Below are 16,412 nucleotides of genomic sequence, written 5' to 3'. Positions count from 1 at the left end.
TAAGGGGCTGATCAGTTGCAGTGCATTTCTTCACACAGGTGATATACTTTGCATTAAGAATGAGCTGTCCCTGCTCCTCAACAGACCAATGGACATACCTGCATCTTCCATCTATGAATGCATACATGTATACAGGTAGAGGTAAAAAACAGATCTTTTAATCTTTTCTAATCCAAAAGAGAGAGGGAGACATTTCTGTAAATTGGGGCGGGAGGTTGAGTGTTGATCTGATTGGGTGGATATTAGTTAAATAATTCTGTGTTCTAGCCTATCTTATTTAATTCATGGCTGGCTTCATCTGATTTGTTGGCTAGCTGTGTATTACCATTTTGCAGCAAGTGTTTACTTGGCCGCTTCTTACAAAGTTCATGTAAACTCGGTAAGTGTTAGCTTTTCTTGTTTTTACCAGACTGAAGTGGCTGAAAGATAACATTGTGCTGCTGTACAGGATTGTGTATATGTGTATTGATATTAACAGTAGACATCAGTGACAGGAACATGGGGTTGATTTATTAACCCCCCTAGCGTTCTAATTCCGTCCAAATTTTCATGCAAAGAGCGTTACATTTTTTTTGCATGGAAATTTATTTTACATTCTTAGGCATAACTCACTGAAATAAATCCAATATTTAAGAAATGTATTAATAAACTTTGAATAAAAACCACAAAAATCTGTTATAATATTAAATATAATATAATTATATATATAATATGAAAATTTCTTTGTGTTGGACTCAATACAGCTATTTTGTATTGAATCCAATACAAAATTATTTGAATTTCCCGCTGATGTGCCTGCACCGACGCATGCACCAACGTCACTGGGAAACCCTGGAGATCATCTCCGCATTGCACGGCTGGAGATCAAAGACGACAGACGTGTCCCAAGGACCTGCGGGGACCAGCAGGACGCTGGGGGACACTGACAGAACAAGGCAACTGGGGTTTTTTTTTAGGTTAAAGCTACCCCGAGTCACACCTGGGATTACCGCTAGGGGGGGTTAAAGAAATCTGGCAGAGAATTATCTACTTGCAAATGATATTTCACATAGGTCAATGGATTTTGGGAAAATTCAATTTTAAAAGAATACCCAATCATATACAAGGGAAAAAAAATTTCCTCCACATCACTGGATGGTTGAAGTCAGCAAAGTATCCTCACCTGCAATAAGTTACATAGTTACATAGTTACATAGTAGGTTAGGTTGAAAAAAGACACAAGTCCATCAAGTTCAACCACTAGGGTAATAAACATATCCCAGATATAAAACCCTATAAGACGTAGTTGGTCAAGAGGAAGGCAAAAAAAACCCTGGTACAATTTGCTTCAACCGGGGAAAAACATTCCTTCCTGATTCCATGAGGCAATCGGATGTTCCCTGGATCAACAGTCACTGTTATTTTTACTTTAAAGCCTTAATACCCAGTTATATTCTGTGCTTCTAAAAAAACATCCAGATTTATCTTAAAGCAATCTATAGTAGTTGCTGAAACTACTTCCTGAGGGAGCCGATTTCACATTTTCACAGACCTTACAGTAAAGAATCCCTTCCTTATCCGGAGCTTAAATTTCTTTTCCTCCAGACGCAAAGAGTGCCCTCTTGTTCTTTGCAATGATCTCAAAGTGAATAATTGGGAAGAGAGTTCTCTATATAGACCATTTATATATTTATACAAGGTGATCATATCCCCCCTTAAACGTCTCTTCTCAAGGGAGATTAGATTCAGTTCAGCTAATCTTTCCTCATAGCCTAGCTCCTCCATTCCTTGTATTAGTTTAGTTGCCCTTCTCTGCAATCTCTCCAATTCTACAATGTCTTTTTTGTGATCTTGTGCCCAAAACTGGACTGCATATTCCAGATGTGGTCTGACCAATGCTTTGTACAGGGGCAGGATTATGTCTCCATCTCTGCAGTCTATTCCTCTTTTAATACAAGAAAGTACATAACTAGCTTTAGATATTGCAGCTTGGCATTGCATGCTGTTATTAAATCTATGATCTACCATAACCCCCAGATCCTTTTGCATTTCCTCACCCCCCAAATGTATTCCCCCTGGACAGTATGAAGCATGCATGTTGTTAGCCCCCAAGTTCATACCTTTACATTTATCTATAATAAATGTAATTTGCCATTTGGCTGAGCAATAAAACAGTACATCCAGGTCTGCTTGTAGATTATAGAAATCCTGTATGGGCTTAATTCCATTACATAGTTTGGTGTCATCTGCAAACACAGAAATGGTACTTTTAATTCCTAACTCTATATAATTTATAAAGATGTTAAACAGTAAAGGTCCCAACACTGAAACCTGGGGTACACCACTAATAACCTTAGACAATTCAGAGTATGAATCATTAATTACAACTCTCTGGATGTGATCTTTAAGCCTGTTCTCTATCCATTTACAGATTGACTTTTCCAAACCTATTTACCCTAACTTGCATATTAACCTTCTGTGGGGTACTCTGTCAATTGTTTTAGCAAAGTCCAAGTACTCAACTGATATTCCGCTGTCTACCTGTTTACTTACTTCCCCATAAAAAGAAAGTAAATTTGTTTGACAACTTCAGTCGTTCTTGAAGCCATGCTGACTATCACTTATAATATTATTTTCTAGCAGAAACTCACCTATGTGGTTCTTTATCAAACTCTCTGGGACCTTTCTAACTATGGACGTTAAACTAACCGGTCTGTAGTTACCTGGTAATGACTGCTCCCTTTTTGAAGATAAGAACCACATTGGCTTTACGCCAATCCATCGGTACCATGCCAGTGACTAAACAGTCCCAAAAAATTTGAAATATTGGCTTGGAAATAACCTTAATTTTGCCCAACTGTTTCTCAGTCATATCAATTTTGAGCCATTGTGACTCATTTAAGGCAGTGACATTGCTGGTATGAATTCGGACATTTTTCTTTGTGTACACAGAGCTAAAAAAAAGTATTTAGTAAATCCGCCTTTTCTTTATCCCCAGTTACCAACCCAGACACATCGTTTAAGGGGCCTACATGCTCAGATCTGATATTTTTGCTGTTAATATATTTAAAAAAAATCTGGGGTTTGCCTTACTTTTCATTGCAGTCTTTCATTTTGAAGTTTTGCACATTTTATCTCCTTTTTTACTTCTTTTGGTATATTCTTTATAGTTTTCAAACGATGAAGGTGATCCTTCATTTTTATATTTTTGGAATGCCCTTTTCTTGTTCCTTATGGTTTTTTTAACATCAGCTGTGAGCCACATAGGTTTAAATTTTAGCCTCTTAAACCTATTACCCATTGGAATATATTTTTCAGTGTTCTTCTGTAGAACAGATTTAAAACATTCCCATTTCTGGTATGTGTTCTTTGAGAACAATATTGTCTCCCAGTCCACGTCACAGAGAGTCGCCCTTAATAATGGAAAATTTGCTCTCTTAAAATTAAATGTTTTTATCTTTCCTGTTTTTGCTTCCTGTTTACAACTTACATGAAATGAAATCATATTATGGTCACGGCTACCCAGATTCTCTTTTATATGCACATTTGTTATATGCTCTGCATTGTTAGAAAGAACTAGGTCCAGCATCATTTCTAGTGTGGCTTCTATAAACTGTACCATAAAATTAGCTTGTATTCATTTCACAAATTTCCTCCCTATTGCTGTTCCTGTAGTGCCATTACTCCAGTCAATTTCAGGGTAGTTGAAATCTCCATGATTAAAACACTTCCACATTTTGCTGCTTTTTCTATCTGTGCTAGTAGTTGATTTCTTCCTTAGCACTGGGGGGCCTTTAGCAGACTCCAATAATTAATTGTGTGTTATTAATCCTCATAGCTTGTTCCATCCGCAGTTTCTTCTTTCACGTTCACTTTTAGATCACTACCACACCACCCTTTCGTTTGACTCTTTATGAAAGAGAATATTACCAGGAATATTGGCAGCCCAGTCATGTGAAGAACAAAGCCAGGATTCAGCAATACCAACTAAGTCATAATGCTCTTTACTCATTAAGGCTTCCAACTCCTCTATTTTGTTTGCTAGGCTTCTAGCATTTGGTGAACAGGCTCTTTAAACCATTGCTGCATTTACCATCATTGTTTGTCAAAGCATTTTGTTTTTCAGTACAACTAGTACTGCACAATCCAATGTTTTTTTGTAACATGGGAAGCTTCATACATTTATCCATAACCCTCCCCCCAACTATTTCCAATCCACCCTCTACTAGTGGCTGACTAACTAACCTTTCTACCACCTTATTTAACTGTCCCACTCCCCTCTGTCCTAGTTTAAATATCCCTCCACTATTCCCCTAAATTTTTCCCCTAGCACAGCGGACCCCCTTTCATTTAGGTGCAAACCATCTCTGGCATACAGATTGTACCCCAATGAAAAGTCAACCCATTGCTCTAGGAACCCAAACCCTTCCCTTTCTACACCAGCTGCCTAAGCTGCCTCTGCCTTTCCTGTGTTGCACAAGGCACAGGCAATATTCCAGAGAACAGAACCTTGGAGGTCCTTTCTTTCAACTTGAAAGAAACATGAAGTATTTGACATGAAGTATTAGAAAAAAAATTATTATGCCTGAGTTTGGCATTAGCTTGGATTTTGGCAAAATATTTGTTATCAAAACTTGGTGGTGACTTACAGCTCTGGCGCCCGATGAGGTGATTGCAGGTGGTTGCAGAGTGTAACGACTCCCGCTCCCTGGTGCACAATCTACTGCCAAACTTTCGGCTACGCTGATCATTTCTACTTTGGAATGTGCCCTCTAATCCTTACTTCAACAGGCATGCCATGGACAAATTTGTATCGACATCTTTATTTGGGAAGATGCGAAGATCACAGCAAAAGAATGCCGTGCGGATGCCCTGTCTGGCAAGATAGGGGCAGATCATTCCATGCATGCAGACGTGGGGGACCACTCTGAATTGTCTAATTCTTCTTCTCCAGGCTCATACTTACCTCTGGACTATCAAAAGCTAGCCCAGGAAGTGAGTAATAATCTCCAACCATGTCTTCTTTCTATTATTAAGGAAATGATTGCATATCAGCTCCAGCCTATAACAGAAACAATTGCCAAACATGAAGGGGAGATCTCTACTTTACAGCAGCACATCAGTGACTTAGAAGTTGACCTGCTCGAGAACCACAGAAATCGGTGAGTGACCAATGCTCTTTCCTTACAGATAATAATCCCACTGTTGAGTCACCAGACAGGAAAGCTGAAGTTGGCCTTCTCATGCTCTATATATGATATCACTCATTATGATAATAATGTCAGTATCTATATTACATCCTTTTGCTCAGGATGCTACATCGTGAAAAAAGGAAGTTGTAAAAAAGTTTTTATTCCATACTGCGACATTGTTTAGATTGTTGTTCCAAGTTTACCCTCCCCTTCTTCCTTTTTCAACTTTTACAATTATTTTTTTGCAATGTCTTACTGAACATACCTGCAAGATGGTCAAGATATAGGCTCTTGATTTTGCTGGAGACGTCTGGTCGCTCGGCTGGGAGGAGCAGACACCTAATGTTTCATTCTGGCTTCTGATCTAATAATACGCAATCTATTTTATACCACTTTAAAGAGGATAATCACCTAGAACGTTAAAGATCCCCGCTTTCCTCAAAAGCGAACTAAAATCCTGAGACATCCTAAAAAGCTAAAGGCTGACGTAGCAGTACTACAGGAGACCTACTTACCATTTCCACTATTTCAATTTATGCAAAAACAATGGGTTGGTGAAGTATGGGGTTCTACCGCTATTGGTCACAAGGCCTGGGTCCTGATTTTACTCCATAGGAGACTTCAACATACCATAATAACCAGGCAAAGTGATTGTGACACAGGAAGATGGGCCACCATCTCACTACAGTTTACCACTACAGCCTTGACAATAGTTGCAGCTTATGGCCCAAATCAAGTCAATAAACTATTTTACACTAAATTGGCCAATACCTTATCGCATTTCCCCAATCTTCCACTGATTGTTGGGGGGGACTTAATTGCCACCAACAATACTTTTGAAGATAGAAAGCCTCACCCCACAGTTTCTTCGGCCACAAGCTCCAATGATAAACACTACCCGATATTTTTAAAGGCCATGGGACTGATTGATCCCTAAAGACACTTACACCCTTTGGGAAATGGATTTTACACACGTGTCTGGGGCCCATTCTACCTTATGGAGATTGGATTCTTTATTTGTATCCCCAAATATGCTTCTAAATCTTGATGATGCCAATATCCACCCTCTTGTGATCTCGAACCACGCTCTAGTATCTTTGGACATATTGGATATCCCGTTATATTCCACTTAATATGTTTGGCGTTTTCCATCATACTTAGCTAAAGACAAGTCTTTCCAACATAATCTAAAGAATTGGTGAAAGGACTATGTCTACCATAATGAAACCTATTTAACCAGTCCTAAATTTTTTTGAGATGCTGCTAAGTCCGTTCTACGAGGTTCAATCATAGCCCATGTTTCACGACTGAAAAAAACAACCTTGCAAAACTATATGAATGCCTGTGCCCAGGTAAGACGGGCATACAAGAAGTATAGTTCCATTTTCTCCACTCAGGATCGAGATGCTCAGATACAAGCCATAAGAAATTGTGACCTCTAGATTAAACAATACAACATAACAATAAGATCCCATCATGAAGTAGACTTCTTTAGGTATGGCAACATATCAGACAAACTGCTAAGAAATTTGACAAGAGGTTATGGACCCCCTCCGTTGGTCAAGAATAATAAGCACTCTAAAGATACCTTATGCTTAACTCCCAAAGAATATGCTATTGTATTTGCTAATTCTTATGAACAATTGTACTCTTCTAAGGGTATTCGCAGGGTCATGCTTTTCTTGCCAAGGTAAAGCTTCTGCCTTTTTCAGTAGATCATCTGGCAGTTCTGAATACCGAGATCGCTGGGAAAGAATTACTAGGGGCAATCTATGGATCCACCAATAATAAAGCTCCGGGCCCACCGTTCTGTGTTACTCCTTAGGAAAAGACAACTGGGATTAGAAGTGACCCAACATTATATAACATATTTGGGTGTCAAAGTGACTCAAAACATTTCAGAGATGTATAGCATAGACTATGACCCACTTATGAAGAAGATCATAGCTGAACTTAATAACTGGAAGATGTTCCCACTTTCATTAATGGGCAGATGCCATCTCATAAAAATGATATGTTTTGCCCATTTACTGTACTTCTTACAGAACTTACCATTTCTACGTAAACATCTGGATGTTACCCGTCTACAGTCGGCATTGACAAAATTCTTGTGGCAGGGTAAAACCCCAGGAATTGCCAGATATCCAGAAATATAATATAGCCTGTCTGCTTTGACATGTCAGAGACTGGTGGCACGGATCCTCCTATTAAACAAATATGCGTTTTAGGGACACACTCATAGCCTGGAGAAAGGTTAAGAAGTTCTATGGAGCCTACAACTATGTTACATCTTCAGAACCTTTGCAATCTACTCCTGACTTTCCACAGGGTTCCCTATTGAAAGCTTATCTCTATTGGGCAAGGCAAGGTATAACCAGTCTAGACCATTTATTAGATGGGGAACATCATCTTCTGCTGTTCAATATATATTTCTAGCAAAATATGACTTGCCGACCCATTATCAGTTGAACTATTTCCAGGTGAAACATCATATATGTAGCTAACTGTATTCTAATATGGTCCGGACCTTGCCACCTTATCACCTGGTATTCTATTGCTGATCTCTATCAAATAATATTCACTAAAGACGCTAACTCTCCCAATACGAGTTCACATGTGACCAAGTGGGCATATTTTTGAGGTATACCATACCAGGAATCCTTGGAATATTTAAAAACTAGTTGGTCTATAGTATGTAAAACGTATAGTCAGTAAAGTGTGGAGAGAGATGCAATACAAAATTTTACATAGAGCGTTGAAGGGACCCAACCTCTGGATATGCATATCCAAACATTTTTCGATGTATGGATGTCTTTTTTGAAAGATTCCTTTTCTCCCAATCAGTTGACAGAAATAGTGGAGCTTTTTCATAATTCATCATGGTATGACTGCAGAGCCTTAGGTGGTGTCTGATGGACATAGGTCAATAGGTGGATAACTCTGATCTGAATTTACATGGTCTATGTTGATACATATTCAATCTCTATATTATGGCTTATTTAGATGTGTATATCCTGTATATGTACTATATATCATAGGTCATACACAGATAGATATTTTAGTCAGGACATTGTAAACTGTTATTTTTATTTTTTCTTCCCATTTTAGAATTGTTCAATATAAGCCCCCCCCTCCCCCTCTTCTTTCCCTATTTAAAATACTGTAAAAATTATAAGAAAGGAAACGTTCCAAAAAGTAAGTCATTCATGTAAATTTATTGGTCAAAGGTACAACAAAGTGTGCATGTTCTGTTTTTTTTTTACTTTGCTACATGTATGTTGTATTTTTGTATTTTATTGCTCATTACTGAACAGTTTTCTTTAATAAAAATTATTCTTAAAAAAAAACATGGTGGCCAAGCTGAACTGTGATGACATTTTAGGGGATCACGGACTCCATTAAGTTATTTAAGTAATGTAAAAGAGAAAACGGGAAAAAAGGAAAAGTTTGCAGAGTTCTGTATTTAATGGGATTAAACATGTACACATGAAAGTTACTTAATCCTGGCTTGGCCAATCAAGATCAAAACCAGGAGGAAAAGGAAAAAGAAGATGTCAGCACCTTGGATGGAACCGGGACAGGTGAGTATATTTTTAAACCTGGACCTGCCTGGTCACAATTCTTTAAGTAAAGGGTTTAGTTTCACTTTAAGTTTTGACAACAATGTCCTTTTCTGGGAGTCAGTTTCCAATAACACAGAAGGGCTGGGCAGTAAGCGACTTTTGTTTGTGCACAATCCTGTATCTTCAAACAGCAGCCTAGGGATGCAACCTAACAATACCAGCATGGATCTATTTCCATGCCTGGTGTGGTCAGAAATAAAACGGACCAGGGAACTAAGAAAATAAATCCTAAAAGATGAATTGTGCAAAAACTTACATAAATACAAAAACATATCTATGCAAAGCTGATTTATGGGTTAACGTACACCCAAATGACCTATCAGTGAGTGAGTATTAACTCTTTTCTTTGTATACTTGCTGAACAGAATTACAAATAATTGATTTACAAGGACAGTCTATATATTTGTATTCCACCCCTTTTAGCTCTTTACCTGGACTTTAGCTTTAAATAATGGAGTTTACCTCTTTCATCATTAATAAATGGACAGAAAATGTTCTATGTGGGTCGGGTAAAGGCTGTAAATAATCTATTATGCAGTGCTAAATGTGGCCACCTAAATGATTGTTATGAGATGTGACAGTTTATAAGAATATTGATGAGTTTATTTCAAAGTGTACAATGATAGGTAACATCCAGCATACAAATGAAATTCAACAGTACAAAGAGGTAGACATAACAATGCAACAAAAAGATCAACAATACCATAAGAAAATGATATGCTAAAATTCATTGTAATCCTAATAAAGGAGTCCAATCAGTGTTGATCCCATGGCTTGGCAGATGATCACAAACACATTTAATATAGGAAGTTCTGGTAGGCACTGCAGATTAAATGTGGTATGGTCTTTTAAATTCCACAAGAGATGAAATAATGGACAATGTTAGATCAATGCTGGCTAATGATCATCCTTATCCAGCATCCCACCTTAAAAGAATAACAGCTGTAGGATGAGTTGCAATCCTCTATGATGAAAAGTATATGTATGTTAGTAACACACATACAGTATGTATGTCAGTAGGACATTATTGTGCTGGAAGGACTATGATATTAAATAAAATAGTATCTAACAATGATCTTTACCTTACAGTTCAGCTCATGGTTTGTGGTCAATAGGTGCACAACAGGAAATTAAGTAATATCCCTCAGATTTCGATCATTTACTTGATTACTATTGTGCACCTACTTACCAGCCTTGGTTTTTGCCTGATCTCTCCCCCCCCCCCCCCCCATCTGATCATCAAAAGCACCCCCCCATCTGATCATCAATAGCATAGTAAGATCCTTCTTCCAAGTTACATTATTCATGCTTGAGACAGGGGGAGCTGCATTAGTTACACAAAGAACAGAAATCCCCAATTAATGTCCAATCTACATACAGATCAAACACTGATTGGGAAATGTGCTGCATTCAAAAAATACGGCAAAGACATAGATTAGGATGAAAAAAACTCCTTTTCTAATTTAACCTCACAGCATATAAAGTCTATTTCCTGTATATATTTATAACTTGTCATTCTGTCTCATTCTATACCTAAATTTGTATTGAATTATTATTTCATTAAGACTAAATACTTAGACTTCATATTCAATTAAAGAAATGTGTCACATGCTGTTTATTTATTGTTTGTGAAACTATATTATATAATGTTGTGGAACAATTAAAACTATAGACTAAACAGGAGCCATTTGAACGGCGGTGTTTTAATTGTTAATGATCTAGAAGGATTATGAGAACTAATTCACATAAAAAAAAAACTCTGCAGCTGAGCAATGAATGCTGGAAATAATGACAAGAGGAAGAGACGAGTATTGTATGTAATTGGTGATGCATCATAGTTTATGACTTTTGGCTTTGAATCAGCAGAACCTTTAGCTACCATATGCCAAACACTTTCAGCAATTTCTTAAAGCGATTGTACTGTATTTTTAATGTGTTTTACTAGATATATATCTCAAAAGAGATCAGAATAGGTTAAATAATATTATAGTATGTCAAAGTTTAAAAGTTTGCTTCTATATTTAGTTCTTATTTATTCCTAATTATGTATGTATGCCCATTACAACCCTTGCAGTGCCAATTGCTATGGTAAAATGTACATATTTTATTGTGGCCTCTTATCAAGGTCCTGACTTTTTACTGTTACTTTGCACTTTACTTTCCATTGTGTGTAGATGGAGAATTCAGAAAATGTGTAAAATACAGCCTGCATATGTAATAGGCTACACTACAAGGTATTTAATAGAGTTGTGTGGGGTAGGGAAACCATGCACTCCAAGAAAAACTGCACAAGCACTGGGAGATGGAGTGCACATAAGGTATACAAATAGAGTCATGTACGGTGGTGTGCATGGCGAAGAATGCAGAAAGACTTTTGCTTTTCCCAAATGGAATGAAGAGCATGAGTGCTTTGCACATGTTCAGACTTGCTGATAAAGACTGCGGAGTCACTGTCAAACTGTCAAAGTGCCCAGAAGTGGTAACAGGGCAGTAGAAGCTCCAAACCACTTGTAAAAATTCTAAGTCTGAGTATGGCAGTGCTGAAGAGAAATATGAGTCCTGCACTGCCTTGTCACTAAGAACAAGGAAGTCATGTTGACTACCAAAATTACATTACAAATTACATTACATTAAAATTAAAGTACATTAAATAGAGGATGATACATTTAAAACAAAACGGTAGCATAATATTTGATTTGGTATGGTTAATAGCCTTTTAATGTTCTTTATTCAAGATTTTTTTAGTTTACTAAATTTTTAGCTTACATAATATTAGAACACTCCAAATATAGGGACAACGATGCCTACTACTCAACCTGCATTCCCAACATTTGCAGATAAATGTAGTCACATGTCTTTAAAAAAAAAAAAGAAATAAAGGCATTTGTAAAAATCTTATCTCGGATAGTTTTTTTTTTTATTTTTTTAATTTTACTTTTGCCATATTATACATTTGGTGGTTTAGGAGCATAGCTTTTACATCTATTTTAAATGTCTTCGGCTGACTGGAAGTATAATCAATGCTATATATGATGGCAGTACTATATGATTAGTGCTGTGCACTAGTTAGTAATTCTATATTACAGTCTTTCGTTTCCATCTTCTTCCTGACGGTAGTAATGGCAATGAAACCTGATTGATGTTAATCATGTTAAAAAACCCATGGATCATTCACTTATTTTCATTATATATCCATACAGTATATACAGAACATTACAGTGTTTAATGTAATGGCTGAGTAAATTGGGCATAGTGATTGTGATGAACTATGACAAAATTCTCCACCTGGCAACAGTGGTTTCCATAGAGATAATACTGTGGGCAGGAAAGTCTGTGACTCATTCCATTTTCTATGCTTGGATTCATCATCAGCAAAGAGAAATAATGTGTGTCTGGCCTAGGATTACCTTTCAGGTCTTTCTGCTATCTCTTTCACTGGCAGTTAGGAAAAATGAGCTGACTGCAGTCATCTTATTAAATTCAAATTTGGTTCAGAGCATAGTGGATGTACAATTTGTTTTCCTACAGACACTGCAGGGATAATAAAGAAAGAGAAGTCACTGTATTGTGTAAATTACATTAATGACATGCAGTGAATATGATCTTTTGTTAGTAATCAATGGCTGGCTTAGTATGTTTGCAAACACATAGCAGCTAATGCTTTTCATGCCTTTATGTGTCTTGTTTTATCAATTGGCTTTTCAGTAGACATGACATGCAGTAAGTATATTTTCCATCTGTATTTTTTTTTAAAACAATTGTTTTCTTGGGTTAGTAGCTAAAGCTGTAAAATAACATCCTTCATTGTTTTGATGAACAGAACTCTGACAGAATTAAACTGGGGACCCCTGGCCCACCAGAGTCAATGGGAATAAGGGCCCACAAGAATGGATAGCTTTCCTGCCATTTTTGTATGGAAGGCAGGGTTAGGGGCCCACTAAAAGGCCTGTGACCACCCATTTGGCACAAATCTATCAATTGGGTGGCATGTAACTATTCTTTTCCAGTCCTCTGGTAGTCCAACACTGATTCACAGGCAGTTAGATCTTGCAATGACTGTCTTTCCAAAATCAGATACAAAAGGCTGCCAAACACGAATAGCATATTTTTTTTTTTTTTTATAAATTGTGAATAGAATATGCAGTAATCCCACAAATCCCATCATTTGTTGTCACTTTGGATAAATCCAATCTTTAAAAAACACCTATCTTTTTCCCATGCATTCTTCTATAACTTCTAACACCCGATGTAAATAATTTTGTACTTTATCTTTTATAGCAAGACATACCTGCCTAAATCTGAGGTCCAGGTTTCTTAATGACATTTTACCACTGCTACTCCCCAGTGCTGCACATCTGTCTGCACCTGTTGGTCCACTCTCTTGTTTTCATTGTGAGAAGACCCAAGCACTGGGCAGCTATTGTTATGCAGGTAATATTAGTGAACATTTAAAAAAAAAGATTGCTGTTTAATGTTAACAAGAGAAAAAAAAGAAGACCTAAAGTTGCAGTGATATATGACCAAGGCTTTAAGTGAATAATCAGGGCATTATCCCGAAGAATTAGAGAGTTAAGGGAGGTAGTATTTTTTTTCATTGTGCATGGATGTCAGCTTTCACATGACAGCTTAAAATAGCTTAAACATATGAGTCTGTATCTCAGTTCTCATGCTAGGGCCCTTCTCCACCCTCCAGCCTACACTTTTTTAGGCCTCTAAACCTGCCAAAGTTGGAAAAGTTAGAAGTTATGGCACTAACAGCAGCAAAAACCACTAAATCCTCCTTCTGATGCAGATTCACTATAACTCACTAATCTGGAATAGATAAACCTGTACTTAAAATATTTTATAATGCCAAAAGTACTAAATCATGACTTATTAGTAGATTATTGGGGGGTAATCGCACCTGTGGCAGCCTGTTTGTTACTGCAGCTTTGCATGCCTATTGCATGTCCTAACATATAGTGCTTTGTAAAAGCTTTTGGACCTTTGGCAAATTTTATCATTTTGCACAATAGGGATCCAATTTACCTGTGCAATCTGAAGTAAGTGCATCTGTAAGAGGAGGCCAGAACTACTATTGATTGATGCACAAAGTTGATATTTGATCACCCTAAGATGTTAAACATGAAGCAAACTGCAGACTTTGAATATTTTTATTTTAGTACCTAAAATAATGTACAAATATATATATATATCTATCTATATATATATATATATATATATATATATATATATATATATATATATATAAAATTGGATGTTTATATGTATGTATATATGTGTGTATGTTCCACCATCACTCGAAAACGCATTGAGATATTTCACCTGTCATCTTTGTAAAGTGCTATGGTATATGTCGGAGCTATATTTGGATTAAACGCATGGGGACATTTTAACCAAACTTGCTAATGTTCCACCATCAATAGGAAACACATGGACACATTTCAACCAAACCTGATAGACATATGACAGAGACTCATGTGAGTGCACACGCTGATCTTTGTACAGCGCTGTGTTATATGTCAGAGCTATATTTAGATGTATGTATATATGTTTCACCATCACTCTGAAACACATGGAGACATTTCAATCAAACTTGCTAGACATATGACTGAGACTCATGTGAGTGCACCGCTGATCTTTGTACAGCGCTGTGGTATGTATGTATGTATTGCTCAGCACAGTGTGCCATTTGCACCGTTCTAATGATCATTGCAACTCCACGAGGGGAGATCTTGCATGGAGCCCCAGACTGAGGGAGATTGACCATTATTTTGTTTTTCTTCCATTTGCAAACTATCGCGCCAACTGTTGTCACCTTCTCACTAAGCTGCTTGGCAATAGCCTTGTAGCCCAGTCCAGCCTTGTGTAGGTCTACAATCTTGTCCCGGACATCCTTAGACAGTTCTTTGGTCCTGGCCATGGTGGCTAGGTTCAAATCAGATTGATTGCTTCTGTGGACAGGTGTCTTTTATACAGGTACTGTAACAAGCTTGGATTAGGAGCACTCCATTTCAGAGGGAGTGCTCCTAATAAAATTTATTTTATAATAGAGAGAAGGGTAGAAAGTTAATGAATGCATGTGCAATAGTAAAATATAGCAATAATTTTTGGATAACATCAATCTGTATAGCATATAACATACCAACAAAAGAAGATCTTCAGCTTTGCTATCACATCTGGTTTGACAGATGGTCACATGTAAGAAAACCATTTTTTTTCATATGCAGAATTATGCCTTTGTACTGTGCTTCATTTAGAAGCCTTTAATGTTTGCAATAATGTGTAACATTCCCATTGTACTCGCAAAATAAACATTAAACCTTTTTAACTGTTGAAAATGTGCTTTATATGAGTTCTAAAGTTTAGTTATAACAAAATAGTTATATATTTAGTGGATTTAAAGACAGGCCCAATTTTAGTATTTTACCTAGCTACATAACTTTAGGCATAAATCCACTTTTCTGTTATACTGCCTAACTAAAATTTCAGGCAAGAAATGGGTTACCATTACCCTAGCAGCAAAAATAAATACTGATAAAAATCATCAGAAGTGTTCATTTCCAATGTTTTTCCATAATGTTGGTCCCGGTCAATCCAAAGAAAGAAAGGTATGGTAACGTAAAGGTAATGCTAAAAGTTAATTCAATACCTAATCATGTTCATAATGACTAAGTTCAATCCACAATATGTAAATCCAATACTTTTCCAGGTCTATACGAAAATACTAATTATTTATATGCAACGGAACATGGGAGAAGGGCAATCCTAAGCATGAACTCACATCTTCCAATATATATTCAGGTATTTTGACATGGGATTTCTTTAAAACCCATTCCATCCAATTAAAAAGATGGTAAACCTAAGGTAACCTTATAATATTTCTTAAAATATTGTGATTGCTGGTACTATAAAAGGGAAATGTTGTTGGGCAAATGCAGCACTAGATCGAAGGGGAAGATCTATACTGAAAAAAAAATATTGCATAGTCATGTATTAGATTATATATATCCCTGCTATATTTAGGACAAAATGGACCTTCAAGCCACAACATACAATTTTCTTCTTCCAATGCTTCCAGGGCCTTTTGGTAACTAATTGGAAGTAGTGTTAGTCCCTTGTTGGGTAAAGTGCACGATAGATGTAATTCACATTACTATGTTCCCTTGTAATTCTAAACACAAAGGCATGTTGATCTGTGTGCAGTTCAACTGCAGGAATCAATGATGTACAGTATTTTATGGAACTATTTAGGCTGATCATTTTATTAGTTTAGAGCAGTGTTTCTCATCCAGAGTTCCTCCAGCGATTGCTTGAAAAATGAGCAATATGTGCCTCTAAAGTCAGGTACCAATAATCATTTTATTCTGTAAGGGTGAAAATTCTTACAAATAGCCAGCAATGAATGACCACCACACATATCTAGTGTGGGTTGTGGATATTGTTATTATTGGCAGCGGTTCCCTAAAACTCAGGCATTTCAAAGGTTTTCCTCTTTTTTTAAGTTTGAGAAAGCCTGGTTTAGAGCATCAAGGCCACAAAATATAATTATTATTGCAGTTGATAAAATGTAAAACTGGAAATGTATTACTCAATAAATTTGAGTACTTTTTTATAT

This window comes from Pyxicephalus adspersus, chromosome 6 (genome assembly GCF_032062135.1).
Source record: "Pyxicephalus adspersus chromosome 6, UCB_Pads_2.0, whole genome shotgun sequence".
In the NCBI taxonomy this organism is placed as follows: Eukaryota; Metazoa; Chordata; class Amphibia; order Anura; family Pyxicephalidae; genus Pyxicephalus; species Pyxicephalus adspersus.
This window is presented reverse-complemented; position numbering follows the sequence as displayed.